This window comes from Canis aureus, chromosome 3, assembly GCF_053574225.1.
Source record: "Canis aureus isolate CA01 chromosome 3, VMU_Caureus_v.1.0, whole genome shotgun sequence".
Classification (NCBI taxonomy): domain Eukaryota; kingdom Metazoa; phylum Chordata; class Mammalia; order Carnivora; family Canidae; genus Canis; species Canis aureus.
Window position 1 is genome coordinate 27,868,712 of NC_135613.1, and position 18,248 is coordinate 27,886,959.

Below are 18,248 nucleotides of genomic sequence, written 5' to 3' on the forward strand. Positions count from 1 at the left end.
CTCGACCCTAGGATCCTGAGACCATGACCTGAGCCAAAGGCAGACACTCAACTGACTGAGCCACCCAGACATCCCACTCTGGGGTTCTCTACAGATGAAGACAAGTCCTTCTCTGAGAGGTATGACCATCTGTCCTGAATGCAGAGGTGACTCAAAACAAAAATCACAATGACTCAAGGCAATCAAGAGAGCTTTGGCTTCCTCCCCTCTGGGGGTTCCCTGCCCCCAGTGTCCTGGGCCTTGGCCCATGCATCTGACTCCCTGTGGCCACCCCCCCCAAGTCCAGCTCTGATGGCATCTGTTCACCTCTCCTTAGGTTTCTACCCCAATAGCCAAAAGCCCCCCGAGTCAGCCTCCTCATCAATGCTGCCTGCTGACAGGCATTTGTAAGGTAATTAGGTAGCGGCATGTTATTGAAAACCTATGCATGGGATTGTGCAGCATGTCACCAAAATCCACTATAGAAGGGTTTGCTCAGTCAATCTGTCTTTTATTAATCAAGAGGTGTTTAGCAACCATATAACAACTGTCTTACCAAGTGCACTCGCTTGCCCTGCTGGGCTGGGGACACTGGGTTTAAAGAGGTAGGAGATGGAGATATGGGGTCTACAAGGGCCCCCCAATTTAATTCAGCCCAAATGTCCACTCAGTAGAGTGTACCTGCCTGGGGAGGGGGAGGCTGTTTCTGCACAACAAATCAGAAACAAAACAGAAACTCAAGGAGATTTCTTAAAAAGCCCAAATAACTCATCCAGGGCTTGGGCAGCAGCAGACTGCCAGGGTCATAAGGATAAGGTCACTTGCTGCCAGAGCAGGACACTAGGGTGTGGTCCCTTCAGTGTGTGTTCCTCTGTGTGAGGATGATGGTGCATGCACACGGGAGCACCTAAGATGGAGGGAAAAGGCAAAGCCAAGGGCATTGCTGGTGATTCAAGGACATCTTCTAAGTGCCCATTGTCAAGAGTCTTTTCAAAATCCTCTCCATTGTTGGTTGTATGTCTGACTTTGATAATCACCCTGCCCGATGGCATCTGGCCACATGTCTTTCAGGACCACTCACTGCTAGTTAGCTGCTGTGCAAAGGGCCTCCTCTCTCCTTGCAGGAGTCTGGGGGCCTCCATGCTGTGAAGGCTGGGCCACTTTACCCCTCTCCCTGCACCACTCAGGGACCCTGTGTTGGCCCCTCCCTGTGGTTCCTTTTCCATTCTCCTCATCCAAAGGAATCACAGATTGGGCAGGATTTACTTTCCACAGGAGGAATGGGCCCCACCAATCCTGGGCAGCTGCAGAAGCTCCAGCTCCACATTCAGGCAGGACCCTCCATCCTTATGAGGGAACATTTGTCCTGATGGCTCTCCTAACCTCCTAGTGCAGTTCTGGATGAGAACTGGAGTGAGAAAGATCACTGTCAACTGTTAAACCTCCCAAGAGCAACAACAGGGCAGCCGTGTAAGAATGGTGCTCCCTCCGTCCCTCCATAGCAGGGGACGGTGCTGTCCACCTCATCCAACACGGAGTTGCACTTGTTAGATCTCGGTCCAGCACTGGGCTAAGTGTCGTCCTCTTGTTCATGGAAGCCAGGCATGCAAAGTGTGCTGTTATCCCCATTTACAGATTAGGAAACTGAAACTCCACACAAATAACTCACATGTCCAAGGTCAGAGCATGTGGCACCCCAAGTCTGGTACTCATTCGGGGACACCTGAATCCACTGTTGAGGCAGGCAAGGGTCCCAGCTGATGAAGAAGCTTCATGGAGGGCACACTATACCGACCTGCAGGTGAATGGGGAGGACCCCGGAAGTCCTCCCCTGGGACCAGCCCCAGCAGCAACAGTACCTCTCACCTGCGGAGCATAACCCATACAATATGCGTAAACTTTAATGCTGCCCCCATATTCATGGTAGTTCACCTCCGTTCAACTGTAAAATTAATGGTTAACTTATTGTTATACTAAAAAGACCTTTATTTTATGCTGATCATTAACTAGGGAGGCTCCATACTCCAGTTTGGTTATAGAGAGACGTGAAATTGCTTATATCAATCTCCTTGTTCTGCAGGAACCGACTTTTTCAAAATGTGTTTTAAATTGTTTTCCAGTCAAAGGATGGGAGGCCTGCTCTTTCTTGTAGGAGGCGTCTAGCAGCTCAGGGTGGCCCTACAGATCTCTCAGCCTGGTTTCTGACAGGGACCCCTTAGCAAGACTCCTGGGAGACTCCCCAGGGCCCAGGGAGTGACACTGAGCCTACAGCTCAAGCTAAGGATGAGGTCCCTGGAAATCCTGGAGCACAGAGGTCTCCACCAACAAGAGCACACAGAGAAGGCAGCCCTCCGACCCCAGAGCACATGTTTCTCATCAGCCTTGTATTTGGCCATAGGCTAATCTCATGGGTGAGCAGCACAGAGGGGCAGCCTCCACCTTAGGGTACCCACCAGAGGGTTATCAACTCCAGGGCACATCAAAAGTCAGTTCTCTAAACCCCTCAAAGCAGAGTGGGAGCCATTGCAGGGGGGTTTTGGAGAGGCACAGGTAGAAGGGTGAGATCCACATAGGAAAACCAAAGTCAAAGGGAATTTCATGAGGGTGGACTGGTGGGACCAGTGATGGCGTCCATAGGTTGGGCAAAAACATAGGGGGGCACGGGGACAGGCAAAATTAAAAGAGGGGTCAAACTGCAACATGAAGGTAGACTTCAGGTCAACAAGCAAAAAATGAGTCCAAAAGGATACTTTATGATGCTAAAGGATGCAGTAAACTGTTAGGGACCAGATAACAAACAGCAGCCTTACTAAAGCAAATGTTAAAGAGGATGGATGGACAAATAGTGACAGGGGCCTTTCATTCCCTTTCTCTGCCCCAGATAAAGTGGACTGAAATACGGAAGGACATAGAAGACCTCAGCAAGATATGTTTTAATTATCAAATAGAAAAACTACAAATGCATAAGTACCCTCTGCCCCAGCGAGCCCATTTCTGGAATTTATCCTACAGATGCACTTGCACAAGTGCTAAATGACCTCACAGAATTATTTCCCATGAGAATGCATGTCAGAGCAATACACTGGAAACAATAATAAATCATGGTCCGTCTACCCAGTGGAGTACTATGCATATTAAAATAAATGAAAGGGAGAAGAAGAACAAGGAAACTTTTGACATACAATGGGAACACTTTCCAGGATACATCACTGAATGACAAAAGCCAAAGTTCATAATTGTGAATAAATAAATCAGTAAGAAGTGTGAAAAGGGGGAATATGTGCATGTATGTGCTTTTGTACAAATGCTGGAAAAATACAAAAGAAGTATAAAAGTATACTTTTTAAAAATACCATCTTGTTCTTTGAGCCATAGTAACATGGTGGGTAAAATAACAGACACCCAATAATGTCTATGTTTTCATCTCTGGAGCCTGTGACTGTGTGGCCTTTCCTGATAAAAGAGATTTCACAGATGTGATTACATTCAATATCGTGAGGCAGGAAGGGTGTTCTGGACTATCCAGGCGGGCCCAGCAGAACCACATGCATCTCTAAAAGCAAAGACCCTTTCCCAGACTGTGGTCAGAGGGAGATGTAACAGTGGAAGGAGGGTCAGAGATGCAACATTGCTGGCTTTGAAGATGGGAGATGGGGCCATGAGCCAAGGAACAGCGGCTCTAGGTGCTCCAGATGCTGAGGAAGGTAAAGGAATGCATGGTCTCCTGGAGCCTGCAGAGGGAGTGCAGCCCTGTCCTTGATCATAGCGCAGCGAGACCTGCATCAGGTGTCTGTAAAATATGAAATGTGTGTTGCTTTAAGCCAGTAGGTTTTTGGCAATTTGTTGGGGCAGCAGTAAAAAACTAATGCAATTACTGATTTTTAAAAATTACATTGAAAACATCAGGAAAAACATGTTTTAGTTTGTCCCACTGGTCTGACTTAGACATTGCTGGTGGTAAGAGATCCCTGGATCAAAGCTGACCAGGCACACAGCGTGCTGGCATGCCGTAACCTCACCATCCAGGTCGAGAGCGAGGAGTCTGGATGCCCTAGCTAGGAGTTTCCTTGGCAGGGATATGGTCCTCAGAAATAATCTTGTCCTATCGACTACTCCCAAAGCCTAATGCCACTTGGCAACTGGGGCCAGAGTTAATCCAAAAGTGAGTTTATAGGCCTCAGAGTTTCACATGGCACTTCTTTCAGCCAAGCAGCTTTTGAAAGGCTGCCTGGAGGGCCTGCTGACAGCCAGGGACAGTAGTGACTCACAGCCTGGCCAGGCCCAGAAGGTGCCCATGGGATGGGCCTTGCCACACCCTCTTTGGAAATGCCAGTGTGGCCTACAGAGTTGCAGTGGGAAGGCCATTCAATGTGGCCAGCCTGCTGGGGAGGTTGGAACCCCCAGTGGATGTGGCTGGGGCAGCCATGGTCAAAGTAACTTTTGGAGTCAGGTCTGGGCCGGTCAGGTCAGTGTTTGGCGCAGGGTGGCCACAAGCCTGGGTGAAGGGGTCCATAGTGGAATGGCCTAGGGCAGAGGAGGGACCCAGAGTGCCTAGGCCATCATGAATGGGGAAGGAAGAGCATCATGGACTTCCAGTGTGGAGCCTCAGTTACCCAAACCAGAAAAGCCAACATCATCACCATTGGCAGAAGCACCTCGACAGTGTGGATCCCTGGTCCTGCTATCATCATAAGGCCATGTGTGACCATGGGCAGTGACTCTCTCCCAGAGGACTTTCCCTCTGATGGCATAAAGGGCTGGCCAATGACTTAAGAACCAGAGATTTGGGGTCAGGACCAAGAGGACAAATCCTACCTTGTGACCTTAAGGACAACAGGTAACCTTTTGGGCTTCAGTGCTCTCATCTGTAAAATGTAGATAAACCATCCATCTTAGGTTTGTGAGGACTAAACGAGATTAGGGATGCTAGCTGCTGGCACAGTGGGGTACACAGCAATCGATAATGCCACCACACAGTGATCGGGGCCCGGCTCCACCACTGAGAAGCCAGTGGGACCTTGGGAAAGTCACCCCACCTCTCTGTAAATGGAATAACCCCAGAGCTTCCCTCAGAGGGTGTGGGGAGGATTCAGTGAAGACCACCATGGGCTCCCAGCAAAGAGGCCAGACGTGGTGACTCTTATAACTTCTTCCATGGATAACTAATGACTTTCTTTCTTTCTTTTTTAATTTTATTTATTTATTCATGAGAGACACACAGAGAGAGAGAGAGAGGCAGAGATACAGGCAGAGGGAGAAGCAGGCTCCCTGCAAGGGGTCTGATGTGAGACTCGATTCCCGATCCCAGGATCATGCTCTGAGCCAATGGCAGACGCTCAACCACTGAGCCACCGAGGCATCCCGACCAATGACTTTCTACTAACTGTCCCAGTCTGCAAAGCCTACCTGCAGTCATGCAGCTGCTGAGTGTCCTCAGCCGCGGAAGGGCGAGGCACAGACAGACCTCACCCACCTGCCTGTAGCTTGGCCAGAGCAGCAGGCTGCTCCTATGCTCAGGGTGGAGCTGCTCCCGTCTACCACTTCCCCTTCCTTTGCCCTCTCCCCAACACCTGACCAGCTGCTGCTACTCATCACTGAAGGTCTTGTGTCACCTCCTCCAGAAAGCCCTCTTGGGAGCTCCCTCTCTACCCTCCCTACATATATCTTTATCATTAGACTTACCCACACTGTTATTTTTATTTTTGTGTCCACTTCCCTCACTAGGCCATGATATTGTTGAGGGTTAGCATTGTTTCCCACTCGTCTGAGTATCCCAAATACCTAGTATAGTGCCTGGTATGTAAGCCTGGTCATTCATTCATTCATCCATTCATCTATTCATCATCTATTCCATGAGTGCTTACATGGCACCAGGGACTATTTCATGAATGAAAGAGTAATGAGTGGATGTTAGTGGGCCTGCTCTTTCCTCACAGTGGAAGAGAACACTCTGCTGACAGGGTCTGGGCAAGGGTGTTTCTGATGGGGGCCATGCAGGAGGCTGATATGCTGTATTCTGGACTTCTCTTCAGTTCCAATCTCAACAGTAACGTCAAGCAGGGCTCCTGACCTCCCCCAGCTTCTGCTCACCACCTCTTCTTACCAGTGATTCTGCTAGCTTTGCCTGCTGGTGCTTGCTGCCAAGCCAACAGAAGCGCCTCGTAAAGTGACTGCAAACCGTGAGGAAGAAAGGAAGAAGTTGGAACTCCTGAGAGAGGCATGGTGTCTCTCAGTAACATGGCACTCCCACTGTGACTGGGGCACTGATGGGCCCTGTGACAGGCCACAGAAATGAATGTGATGCCCCCCTGATGCCCACAGTATGGGCGTGGGGTGGATAACCAACCCCAGTGAGGACAGGGTACCATTAGTCACTGCCTCAGAGATAATGACAGATGCACAGCCATGGCGTGCTGTGGCAGAAAGCAGGGAGAAAAGGCTCACTTGGGTCTCCCCAATGGGTGAGAGAAAAAAGTGAGGGGAGAAGGTGCTCTCAGGTCAGGGGTGGACACACACAAGGGAGGCCCCCCAGGTCTGCTGAGCCAGTGTGAGAGACTGGTGGGTGGCCACTGGAGCCCTGCAGAGTGTGAGCAGCTGTCTCCTGACTCATCCATCCTCCCACATCATCCACTTTCCCCAAGATTCAAATGATAACACCTGGATTGGAATAAAAAGAAAAATGACTAGATCTCAAGTATGTCAAACTATTCATGTCAGAGTGCCGAGGCCCTTGCTGTATTAGTCACTCATCTTGAACAGTCCTGGGAGTGATGGAAGAGCAGGTGGCTCAATCCTTGTATTAGAGAGAAAATCTACAGTCAGAGGCTGGCGACTCAGACTCGGGTGCTGGGGCAATAACCCAGTAACCCAGTTCCCAGACCCAGTGCCTGGTGCCAAGGAGATAGCCTGGGGGCATGGTGCAGGGCTGAATGTGGAGCCAAAAAGACCTGAACTCAGCTCAATACACAACAAGAGAAATCAATCACATTTCTCTATAATGGCAACACACAATTGGAAATGGAAAAAAAATATCAGTTGTGGTAGTAGCAAAAAGTACAAAAGTTAGGAATAAATCTAATAAAATACGTGTAGATCTGAATGCTAAAAACTATAAAACATTGGTGAAAGAAATCAAGCAAGATGTAAATACAGGCATGTTCCATATTGATGAACCGGAAGGCTCAGTAGTAGTAAGCTTTAATTCTTCCTGACTGAGCTGTAGATGCAATACAATTCCAATCAAAATTGGAGAAATCAACAAACTAATTCTAAAACTGATATGGAAAGGCGAAGAAGTAGAATCGCCAAAACAATTTTGAAAGAGAAAGACAAAGTTGGAAGTCTTACACTACCTGATTTTGAGACTTACCACAAAGCTACAGTAATCAAGACAGCATGGAATTGGCAAAGGGGTGAATATCAGTAGAGTCCAGAAATAGAACCGTATATGCATGGTCAATCGATATTCAGCAAGAGTGCAATGGCCATTCAATGGGGGAAAGGATAGTCATTTTAATAAATGGTGCTGGAAAAACTGGATATCCATATGTTAAAAAAAAAAGAGCTTCAATCCATGCCTCATACCACATACAAATATTCATGCAAAACAGGTTGTAGACATTAATCTAAATCTAGGAAAAGCACAGAAAGTCTTTGTGATCTTGAGTTAGGCAAAAACTACTTAGATATGACATGTTCATCAAAGAACAAATTGGCAAATCTGATTTCATCAAAAATAAGAACATCTGTTTTTTGAAAGACGCTATTAAGAGAATAAAATGAGAAGCCACGTGCTTCTCATTTTATTTAGAAAATACTGGAGAAAATATTTGGAAATCACATGTATGATAAAGGACTTGTAGCTAGAAAATATAAAGAACTTTCAAAACTCAATAATAAGAAAACAAACAACCCAAAGGAAAAGAGGCAATATTAATTTGAACAGACATTCCCCAAAGAAGATTTTACAGATGGTATATAAGCACATGAAAAGATGCTCAACATCATTAGTCATTAGGGAAATGCAAATTAAAAGTGCAGTGAATACTACTAAACACGCATTAGAATAACCTAAAAATGACAATATCAAATGCTGGCAAAGATGTGGAGCAATTGGAATTCTTGCACATTGCTGGTAGAAATGCAAAATGGTGCAGTTTCTTGAGAAACCAGTTTGGCTGTTTCTGATAAATAAACTCACCAGGTGACCCAGCAATTTCACTCCTAGGACTTTATTCCAGAGATATAAAAACTCACATCTATACAAAAACCTATATGTGAATGTTTATAGTTCTTTACTTACAATAGCTGCAAACTGGTAACAGCCCAGATGTCCTTGAGCAGATAAATGGTTACATAAGCCGTGGTATATCTACACAGCAGAATACAACTCACCAATTCAAAGGAGTGAACGTTCGACACATGTGACGATGTGGGTGAGCCTCACAATCATTGTGCTCAGTGAAAGAAGGCAGACTCAAAGGGTTATGGTAACTGTATGATCCACTTATATGACATTCTGGAAAGGGCAAAGCTATAGGGACTGGAAACGGATCAAGATTGCCAGGGGTTGGGATGTGGGGAGGACCTGGCAACAAAAGGAACACAGGGAAATTTTTTGAGCTGATGGAAACATTCTTTATCATTTTAAAAAAAAAAAAAACCCTAGTTAACATCTGTCACTGTACATAATTACAAAGGAAAAAATTTTTGTGTGTGATGAGGGGCATTTAAGATCTACTCTCCTAGCAACTTTCAGATATGCAATCCAGTATTATTAACTACAGTCACCATGCTGCACATGACACACCCATGACCCGTTTATTTTGTAACTGGGAGATTGTACCTTCAGACCCCCAAAATATTCTGTATCTTGATTTTGGTGGTGATCACATGACTATATGCTTTTGCCAAGGCTCTCAGAACCAGACACACAAGGGGATATTTTACTGTGTGTTCATTGTACCCAAGCACTTTCTAGCCATTGGACCTGGGGCAGGTGGCTCAAGTCTCTCTGAGCAGCAGTTTCCCGATCTGTAAAAAGTGGACACAAAAGACTTACAGACTGTAAAGAGTCAGCAGAAGGACCTGCTTATGGGCTCTGTGTAAAAGGTCACATGAAGCATCTAGATATTTGGACACAGGAAACCATCCCAGAACCAGGGAACCAGCTGGACATGTCACCCAGCACCTTTGACAGAGAGGTGATCTCCTTCCTGTGAGTGAGTGCAAAAATGACCAGCTTGGGAGAGACAGCCGTGCCTCCCGAGCACTTCCGGCACTGTAGGGAGAGCCGCCTGCCTCAGGTCCAGGCAGAACTCTGCTGTCAGCTGCAGGGTGTGACACCTCGGGCGGCAGGCTACTCATTCCTCATGGAGACATGAGGCAGATTTGTCCTTTTCTTCAGGGTGGAGGGGACTCCTGGGCATCCCGCGTTCTTTCTTTGGTACCATTGGTACCATTCGGGTCCTGCCAGGAAATTGTCACACATGGGATGTCTGTACTAAGTATATTTTGTTATTTTCAGTATTCTTTATGCCTTGGCAGCTGGGGTCTTGCCCACCTGACCTGGGAGGCACTGCCCTCCCCTCCAGCTAGCTAGTTCTGAGACATAGCAAATGACTCACCACAGAGCATGCCTTTCATATGCAACCAATCCAGAACCCACTCTTAGAATCACCTGCTCTAGCTGGCTCTTACACTCCAGGGAGCAATATTCCTCTGCCCTGATCATCCCGGGACCACAACTAGACAGCATGGGAACAGTCCCTACAGCCCAGAGTGCACTGAGGTTATTCAGATTGGCCAATCCTAAGCCTGCATACCCTGCCTTGCCCATTCCTTCCCACAGAAACCACAGTAAAGGCTCTTGCCCACATTTTCTTCTGGCTTTCTCAGCCTCCTGAATGACTCTGGTGCTTCCCCATGTGGCCCTGCATGGCATTCTGATTCTAGGGATCTGTAAGTTATAAGCTTCTCTATGACACTCATTTGCATGTCTGGTGACCGACCATAGCTGGTTGAAAGAGGTCCTGGGCACAGGAATAGAGATTATTATCAGCCCCACCTTACTCTGGGTAAAAGAGGCCTAGAGAGGAGAACAAAGGTAGGTTCCTAGTGTTAATACATGGTGGGGCCATTCTTGGAGTGCGGGTCTGTCCGCTTCCCAAAGCTGGTACTGCTACTTGCAGCCGGCCCCTCGGACAGACACGGGGTGTCATACAGGCAATGGCACCCACCACCCTGGGTCCAGATGGAGTTCTAGGGGGAGGCTGGTCTGGAGTGTGGGGCCAGGATGCCCACCTAGAGTGAACCCCAGAACAGCAGGTCCCTGCCTTATGCTGGATACTTGGAGAAAGCAGGCACTTGCAGCACCTTGTGTCACCCTCCTCCCCAAACCAGTGAACCCTGACCTTTAGACATGGGAATCTGGCAGGTTCCTGAGGCCCAGACCCCAGCCGAGTTTCTCCAGGTCCTCAGACTGCCAGGACAGGAGTGGGATGGGTCAGCCCTGAACATGCTCAGGCTCTAGGCTCTGCTCAGCCTCCTCTCCTGCACCCAGATCAGCCCCCCAGGAAGCAGCAGGTGAAGGTGAGTCACTAATTCAGAATGCAGGCCAGGCAACAGGTAAGTTTATGAAAAGTAATTGTGCAAATGCTAAAATAGTGCATACTGATAAAAGTGCCTGTGTGCTAAATTAGTTCCCTAGGCTTGGAAAGCAAACCTCCTGGCAGCCATTAGACCCCCAAATGCAGCCTGGACTGAGCCCACCCATGCCCATGAGGGTTAACCTCCTGTCTTCCCCAATGCTTCAGAGGCCACCAGGTTCTCCCATCTGTGCCCCCCCCCCCTTGGCCTCACCCTGTTCCTCTGGGGACTCTGCTTCCACCCATTCTTTCCCATCTAGAGTACCATGAGGGGCTTCTGTAAGCTCCCAGAGACACAGGCTTTCCTGTTCCGCTCTCACACTCCTGGTGCTAAGTAAGATCAGTGACACCCACAGTCTGCCCACATGCAACACACTGGAGGCTTGTTTGGCCTCGTGGCTGCCAATGTCTCTAAGGGACCAGTCTCTAAGGGCAAATGAGCAGAGAAGGTGGGCCTGCGCTCCCCCAGAGACATTCCTGCCTTCCTGCTAAGCCTGGAATGGGTAGAGTCCTTTCTGCTTGTCTCAGTGTCTAGTTAGGAAGCAGATTGTTCTATAGGCAACGCTAAGGGAACTCACTGGGCATGTGTGAGAGGTGTGGACACCTGAGACTCCTGGTACCCAGAGAGCCAGCAGGGCTGCAGGAGGGAGCAGTGGTAGAGTCCAGAACCACCGATAGCCCCAGGGGGATAGGCTAGGAAGGATGGAGCTGGGCAGCCACAGGCCAAGGAGAGACCGCGTGGAAGTGGGGAGTGTCTGGGGGCCATCCCACGGCAGAGTAGACCTGCTCAGGTCCCTCCAAGGAAAGTCGGCCAGGTTGAGGCTTGTGCCGGGAGCTCCCGTCCTCCCTCCCTCCCGTGGTCCTTACTTCCTGCCGCCCTCTCTCCCTCCCTTCCTTTCACTTATGGAGCCCCTACTTAGGGCTTCCAGGCTCCGCATGGCCCTGGGGATACAGTAGCGGATGGTGGTGGGCCCCGCCCTGCCAGGGGCCTCCAGCAAGGAGACAGGCCCAGGAAGAAGGCAGCTCAAGCAAAGGGCACGCCATTCCGACGCAGGGAGAGCCGGCCAAAGCCCCTGCCCCGGATGAAGGTGGCGGAGGCTGAGGCCCCCAGCCTGGGTCTCCGTGTCTGTGTCTGTGAATGGACAGGCCTCCCTGGGGTGGAAACGGGAGCTGCTGACGGGAAGCAACGGGCTCCACCTGACTCTGGGTCTGGAGAGGGAAGGGGCCTTCCTGGGAAGCACATCCTCTTTGGGCTTGGCAGGGAGAGGGGTTGGCCAACCCCCCTGGGGCCCAGCTGTTCGCCAGGCCTGAGAACAGCGTCTCCACCCAGCGCTGGGCTCTGAGGCTGCTCCTTCCAGGAGGAGAGGGTGGTAACAGCCCCCACCGACTGCATGAACATCCGATACCAGTGAGGGGGGCGCATTGGTGCCCCAGCCCCCCAGCCGGGCGCTTCGATGGGCCCCCCCCGCCCCCCGATGGCTCGAGGTCAGAAGGTCCCATGGACAAGCACAAGGAGACACTCTGTCTGTCCGGCTCACCACGGACAGAGCTGCCCCTGCCTCCTCTCTGGGCAGCAGCCTAGACACCTGGCCGCCAGGCCTCCCTTGCCAAACCCCCACCAGCATCCGCGCCATTTCCGGCTGGAGACCTGAGGCCGCCAGCTTGGCCCCGGGCAACCTGTGGCGGCTCCCGACAGCGTTGGGGGGGCCCCCAGCTAGCTGAGGTGGCGCGGGTGCGGGAAGCAGAGCACGGGCTTGTGCCCAGCTCCGCCCTCCGCCGTGGGCGCAGTGGCGGGGACCACAGAACAGCCCCTGGAGAGCGGGGCCCACTGCAGCTGCGCGTTTCCGTGTGCCCCAGCGCCCAGTGCCCCCCGCGGCCCTGTGGGAGCCCCCCACCATTTCCAGTGCTAGAAATGATCCCTAGGATGGCAGTTTGCCCAAGGCTGGGCTTGAAGCTGTGGTGACCCCTCCGCCTGACCTCAGGGGAAGGAGGCGCAGCTCCGAGCAAGGGCACACCTGGGGATGGCTCCAGCAACACAAAGGGCTTTCCGTGCATCATCTGCAAAAAAGCCAAGTGAGGGGAAGGGAGGAGAAAAGCAATAAAAGCAAAGATCAATTGTGTTGAAGACAATGTGGCAGGAAGACAGATCTTGCTGGAAATTCCTTCTGACTGGACTCTGCCAGGATCAGAGTATTTTTCATTCCAAGATTAAGCAAAATTCTTTTCCATCATAACCTCCTACCCATCTGTGTCCAATCTCCCGCTATCATTTTTATACCATGCACAATTTAAAATCTATTTTGCAGCTTTCTCTCTACGTGCATTAGTTGAGGATGCGCCTCTAGCTTTAAGGCGGGCAGAGAAGCACATGAGGCCTCAGGGACTCGCAGGAGGAGGAAGCCCCCCGGCTGGGCCAGGGGAGCTGGACCCTGCCTGCTGCAGAGGTGGCTGCAGCCAGGAAGCTCAGAGACATGGCGGAAAAACAGAACAGACGGGAGGAGAGAACCCAGAGCCTAGTTGGGGGTGGGGGGTGGATTGGGGATGTGGACGGCAAGCAGAAATTAGGATCATGAGGCCTCCTGGTTCAGGGACTGGGTGGATGCCGATGTTGCTGTGACTGTAGCAGGGACTGAAGCTGGACATTTGGTGGTGCTGGCGGTGCTGGTAAGAGGTTCCAGCCAACATGTTCAATGAGAGAGGGCTACAGCACACACGGGGAGTGGGAGGGGGGCGCCAGCCAGGGCTCTGAACTCAAGAAGGGATAAGATCCCTGCCTGGAGCAGAATGCAGGGACACTGGGGAGCCAGGAGGCCAAGGGCAGGATTCTAGGGGATTATGACTTTCAGTAGAAGCCAGCAAAGGAGCCTGGGAACCAAAAGTTTAGTGAGATAAGAGGGACCTGAGAAATAGCATCAGAGAAACCATGGCAACAGGAGTGGGCAGCACCACCAAATGTCATGGGAAAGACCAAAGAGCCACTAGACTTGGCAGTAGGGCCTCCTTAGCCATTTCCGTGGCCTGTGTGGATGTCGGAGGGGGAGGAAGGAGCCTGTGTTTTTCACCAGTTATCTCATGACTCCTCAACACTGTGCAATGTTGAGGAATGTTGCTGTTCCCTTCCACTGAGGCATGGGTGGAGGTCAGCGGGGATTTAGCTACTTGTTGCAGGTCACACAGCTGGTAAGACCTCCCACCCCTTTTGTCGTGTCACAGAGCATGTTCCTCTCAGGCAGAAGGGGGGGCATCACTGAGCTGGAGAGCACCTCGGGGGGGGGCTTTAGGAGAGGTGAGGGAGCTGGGAATGAGATGTAACCACAGGATATAAGGAGAAGCTGCCCAGTGCAGAGCTGAGGACCTGGCCATGGCTGAAAACCACATGTCGGGGCTGGGGCCCTTGGTATTGTTAGCATCACCATTGCCATCACCGGGGTGACTCAGAGCCTGCCATCTCTCAGTGGATAAGGGCCCACGTCAGGGTCTTCAGATACCAGGTCCTGCTCTGCACTGACCAGCTCCGCTGGGTGACAGTATGGCTCCGGAGGCCAAGGACATCAGTGGGACACACACACAGAATCTGAGCTCAGCATCTGAGGTCTGTGACATCCACTCAACACCATGCCCTAGGCACAAATGTGGACCATTCAATTCATACTTGTCCCAGATGGAAATCAGGCTCAAAAATGCAACTTTATTGACAACAAATCATCTTTCAGAGCGCAGCATCCCCAAGAGCATTGTGGGGGGCATTGGTGTCTCTCCTTGATAATGGTCACTGAAATTGGATTTCCCAAGGGGGTCTGCCTTTAACAGCCGTGGGAAGCAAGGACAGGCTTTGGAGGTGCCCTTCAGAGTAAACTCTGAGGGAGGCACAGTGCAATGTTGGGGTGCCAGAGATGTGTGCAGCCCAGAACCTTGGAGTGAAAGAGCTTCATGCATATAGAAAGTAGCTCTACACCACAGTGGATGGAATAGGACCATTAGATAGGCCCCAGATTTCCAATCAGACAGAAACACCTGGAGCCAGAAGGCTGGATGTGGATGGGAGCAGCTGGCAGGGTGGGGCCCCAGCTGAGCTCTAGCAGATGTAAGTGGGTAGAGAGGGTACCCCAAAGTTACTTTGAACACCGGGGACCATTGTGCCTATGGCAGATGGGGGGTGAGCTCAACATGCCTCCGGGACACTGCTGGGCAAGCACCCCATGAAGGCTTCTCCAAATGGCTCAGGGCTGGCCTGGCTTCACCAGAACACTTTCCTTCTGGTCTTTGCTGCTCCTCTTTGTGGGGCTGCTTCTCCTGCTGGCTCGCTCACTAGGGAGTGCTGATTGGCCTCTCAGGACCCTTTCCAGCCTGTCTGGTTCCCCTCACTTAAAGTACTGGCATGTGGGCAGGAAATTTAAATGCCCCAAACATCCCCACAGAGATGCTATTCAAACAGCAGAGCCTAATTAAACATATTCAAGTTGAAACGTAAAACACCTAAAGCAAATGTCTATGCAGCTTTATTTGTTCTGGAAATATTGCATGCTGCTGTACAGCTAAAATCAAGTGTCATGCTAATAGCAAGCAGGGTGGCCCGGACAGTAAGAGGGGATGGAGGGCAGGACTTCCTTCACCAGCTGAAGCCCACAGGGGGAGTACTGTCCCCTGTGGCCAGAGCTCAAGCCTGTGAGTCCTGGATCCATCTCCTGCCAGACCTGGCTGACCCCATCCCCAGACAGAGGCACCTACTGGTAAGGGGAGTCAGAATCCTGCCAAAGTCTGGGAGGTGGTCAGATGTGTCCCTGAGTCCTTCTGTCCCTTGCCACTCATGTTTCACTGGAAAAGATTTAGCCTCTGGATGCAACATCAGGAGTCATGGGACAGGTTCAGGCTCTGACAAGTGTGTGAAGGCTGGGAGCTGGCAGGACCAGTCTTTTACTGGTTCTTACCCTGGAGCTGCTATGTGTGGGTGTGAGCCAGCACCACCACTTCACCTTGGACCAAACGTTCTCCATAGGTGAAGGAGCTGACTTGCAGATGTCCAGGGGCTGGCCAGTCCTGACAGGCTACAGAACAGCCTTCTGGCCAGCCTGCCTCACACCCAAGCCCGGGGCAGGGGCGGGGGGTCCCATCAGGCCCACAGAGTTGGAAATTAAGACTGCAGCCTCCAAGAGAAGAGTGGTAGGCGGGGGTCCTGTTGAGTGTGATCCCCACTGGGAAGGAAGCCTCCCAACTCCACACAAAGGCAGCGTGGCCTCAGATCTCAAGTCTTCAGAATGGCCTTCAGAAGGGGGCATCTCCCCCACTAAACAGTAGGGGGTACTAGACCTTCTTGGGGTAAGCAGCTCTAGGGAGGCTGCAGTCTGGGGAGGAGGCAGGTGTCTGTGTGTGGGGGGCGGGGGAGGACTGGGGGACAAGCTCATTGAGGGTCCCTGCCAGAAGCTGATCCTGAGAGCCACCGCCCTGCCCCTCCTGATTAACAACCACGCCTCAAACCCAGTCACATGCTGAAGTGATTTATGGAGTTTTTTATGGTCTGTGATTTAGCACACCTAGACTTAACTATCTCTATCCTAATTATATTAACAAAAAATTAAGTGACAAAATGGCAAGGAATTACTGATTTATCTAATGTGTGCCCTTGCTGCTCAGATGGACACAAACTCCTTTTAACTGTGAATGATACAAAAGCAAATATCAGGCATTCCAGTTACTTATTTACCAAAAATTTACCAATGGATTCAGAGGAGGTTCTCTAAGGCCAGAGATCATCACAGACAGTGCTGGTTCCTGCAGGGCTGCACAGCGATCAGCTTAGGGGAACAACTGGTCCCGGGCACTCAGCATCACTACCAGGCAAGGTTCACAGTCCTAGAGCCCTGGCCACTTCCAAAGCTCCCCAAGAAGCAGTGAGTACACATTGTTTTGTGGGTGGCATTTCCAGCCAGCTGAGTGGAGCCATGGCCTCCTTTCTATCTGTTGTCCCATGTGCCCACACCCTGCATCAAAGCCTCCCCATGGAGCCTTCCCGAAAAGGCAGCTACAGCTTTCCTATGACCCCTCTGCCTTCCCGAGTGGCTTTCCATGGAGAGTGAGAAGAGCTCTGGTGAGAGCTCCATGCCTTTCTCTGGAGCGCAGACCTCTTGTGCTGTTCCCTACACCCCTGCTGCCCTGTGGCCCTCTCTGGACCCATTTGCTCCTTGCTGCGCTGGGAGTTTCTCTGTGTTCCTGTCTGCACACTCAGCACCAATGGTAGTGACTGGCATGTTGTGGGGGAACTTAATAATCCCCTATGACCATAAGCATCTCCATCCTCCTCCTTTTCCTCCTCATTGTCATCAGTGTCATCCTCATCCTCATCACCATCCTCCTTAGCTTCAATGCATCATCACCATCTTCCTTGTCAATGTCATCATCATCACCAACCTCCTCCTCATCAAAGTCATACTCCTCCTCCTCTTCATCATCAGTGTTATCATCCTCTTCCTCATCAGTGTCATCATCATCACTGCCCTTCTCTTCTTCTCAATGTCATCATCCTCATCACCATCATCCTCATCCTCCTCATCAGTGTCATCATTACCATCCTCCTCCTCTTCATCAATGTCATTATCTTCATCATCACCAATGTCCTCCTTATCAATGCCATCAACAGCAGTGTCACTAACCACCATCCTCCTGAGCCAGCACTTATGTAGGGCTTACCCTGTGCCATATGTTACTCTAAGTGCTTTAGGTATAGTAACTCGCCTCAATGCTTTTAACAACCCTAGGAAGTAGGTATACAATTATTTGCCCTCATTTTACAGATGAGAAGACTGAAGCACATGGAGATTAGTTACTGAGCCATAAGAGACAGAATCAGGATTTTAACCAGTTTGAATATGTCTTCAGAGTCCATGTTCCAGATCACCATACCACACTGTGTTGAATGTGTGCACAGATGAATGAATGTTCAGTGGCTGCCAAGGAGCCCTGGGGAATAAAGGCATTTTCCACTATTTGTATTTGGCAACAATATCCATCTTGACCCTCCTTCTTCATTTCCTGTGGCAAAGATCTCTGTTTGTCAATGAAGTGGGGTTGGGACCCACACTCTCCAGGCATCAGGCTGTTTCTGCTGTGCCATTTATAGGTAAGTGTGCCCTTGTTTTGTGATGATGTGATGATCTTGCTTCTGACCCCCATGGAACACGAGGCTCCATACAAGCACAGAGATGGTCTGTTTGCTCATCGCTATATTCCCAGTGATCAGCACACTGCCTGGCACAGAGGAGGTGCGTAGTAAATAGATATTGGTTGTATAAATATATGAACTAACACAGAAAGGGAAGCATCCCCCACAAATTTCTTAGATTCCACCATTACATAACATATACATATATAATATACATATATAATGTATATTCCTATGTCAGACTATTATATATATGTATATAATATATTTTAAAGATCTTATTTATTTATTAGAGAGAGAGAGTACAGAAAGAGAGGGGGAGAGAGCACAAGCTGGGGGCAGAGGCAGAGAGAGAAGCAGGCTCCCTGCTCATGATTTCAGGACCATGGGACTGTGACCTGACTTAAAGGCAGACCCTTAACCAACTAAGCCACCCTGGCACCCCTATATATGTATCTTGTATATAT

General features: G+C 50.3%; 1 protein-coding gene and 1 long non-coding RNA gene across 17 annotated transcripts in view; one reads left to right on the top strand and one right to left on the bottom strand.

Moving 5' to 3' along the window:
• CAMTA1 (calmodulin binding transcription activator 1) overlaps positions 1 to 18,248 on the bottom strand; it is an 847,309-nt gene that overhangs the window by 291,259 nt on the left and 537,802 nt on the right. The window lies entirely within an intron of this gene.
• LOC144310433 (uncharacterized) lies at positions 4,384 to 6,667 on the top strand. The gene is made up of 2 exons (XR_013376159.1): positions 4,384 to 4,816; positions 6,012 to 6,667. It is a non-coding gene; the product is annotated as an uncharacterized LOC144310433 (long non-coding RNA).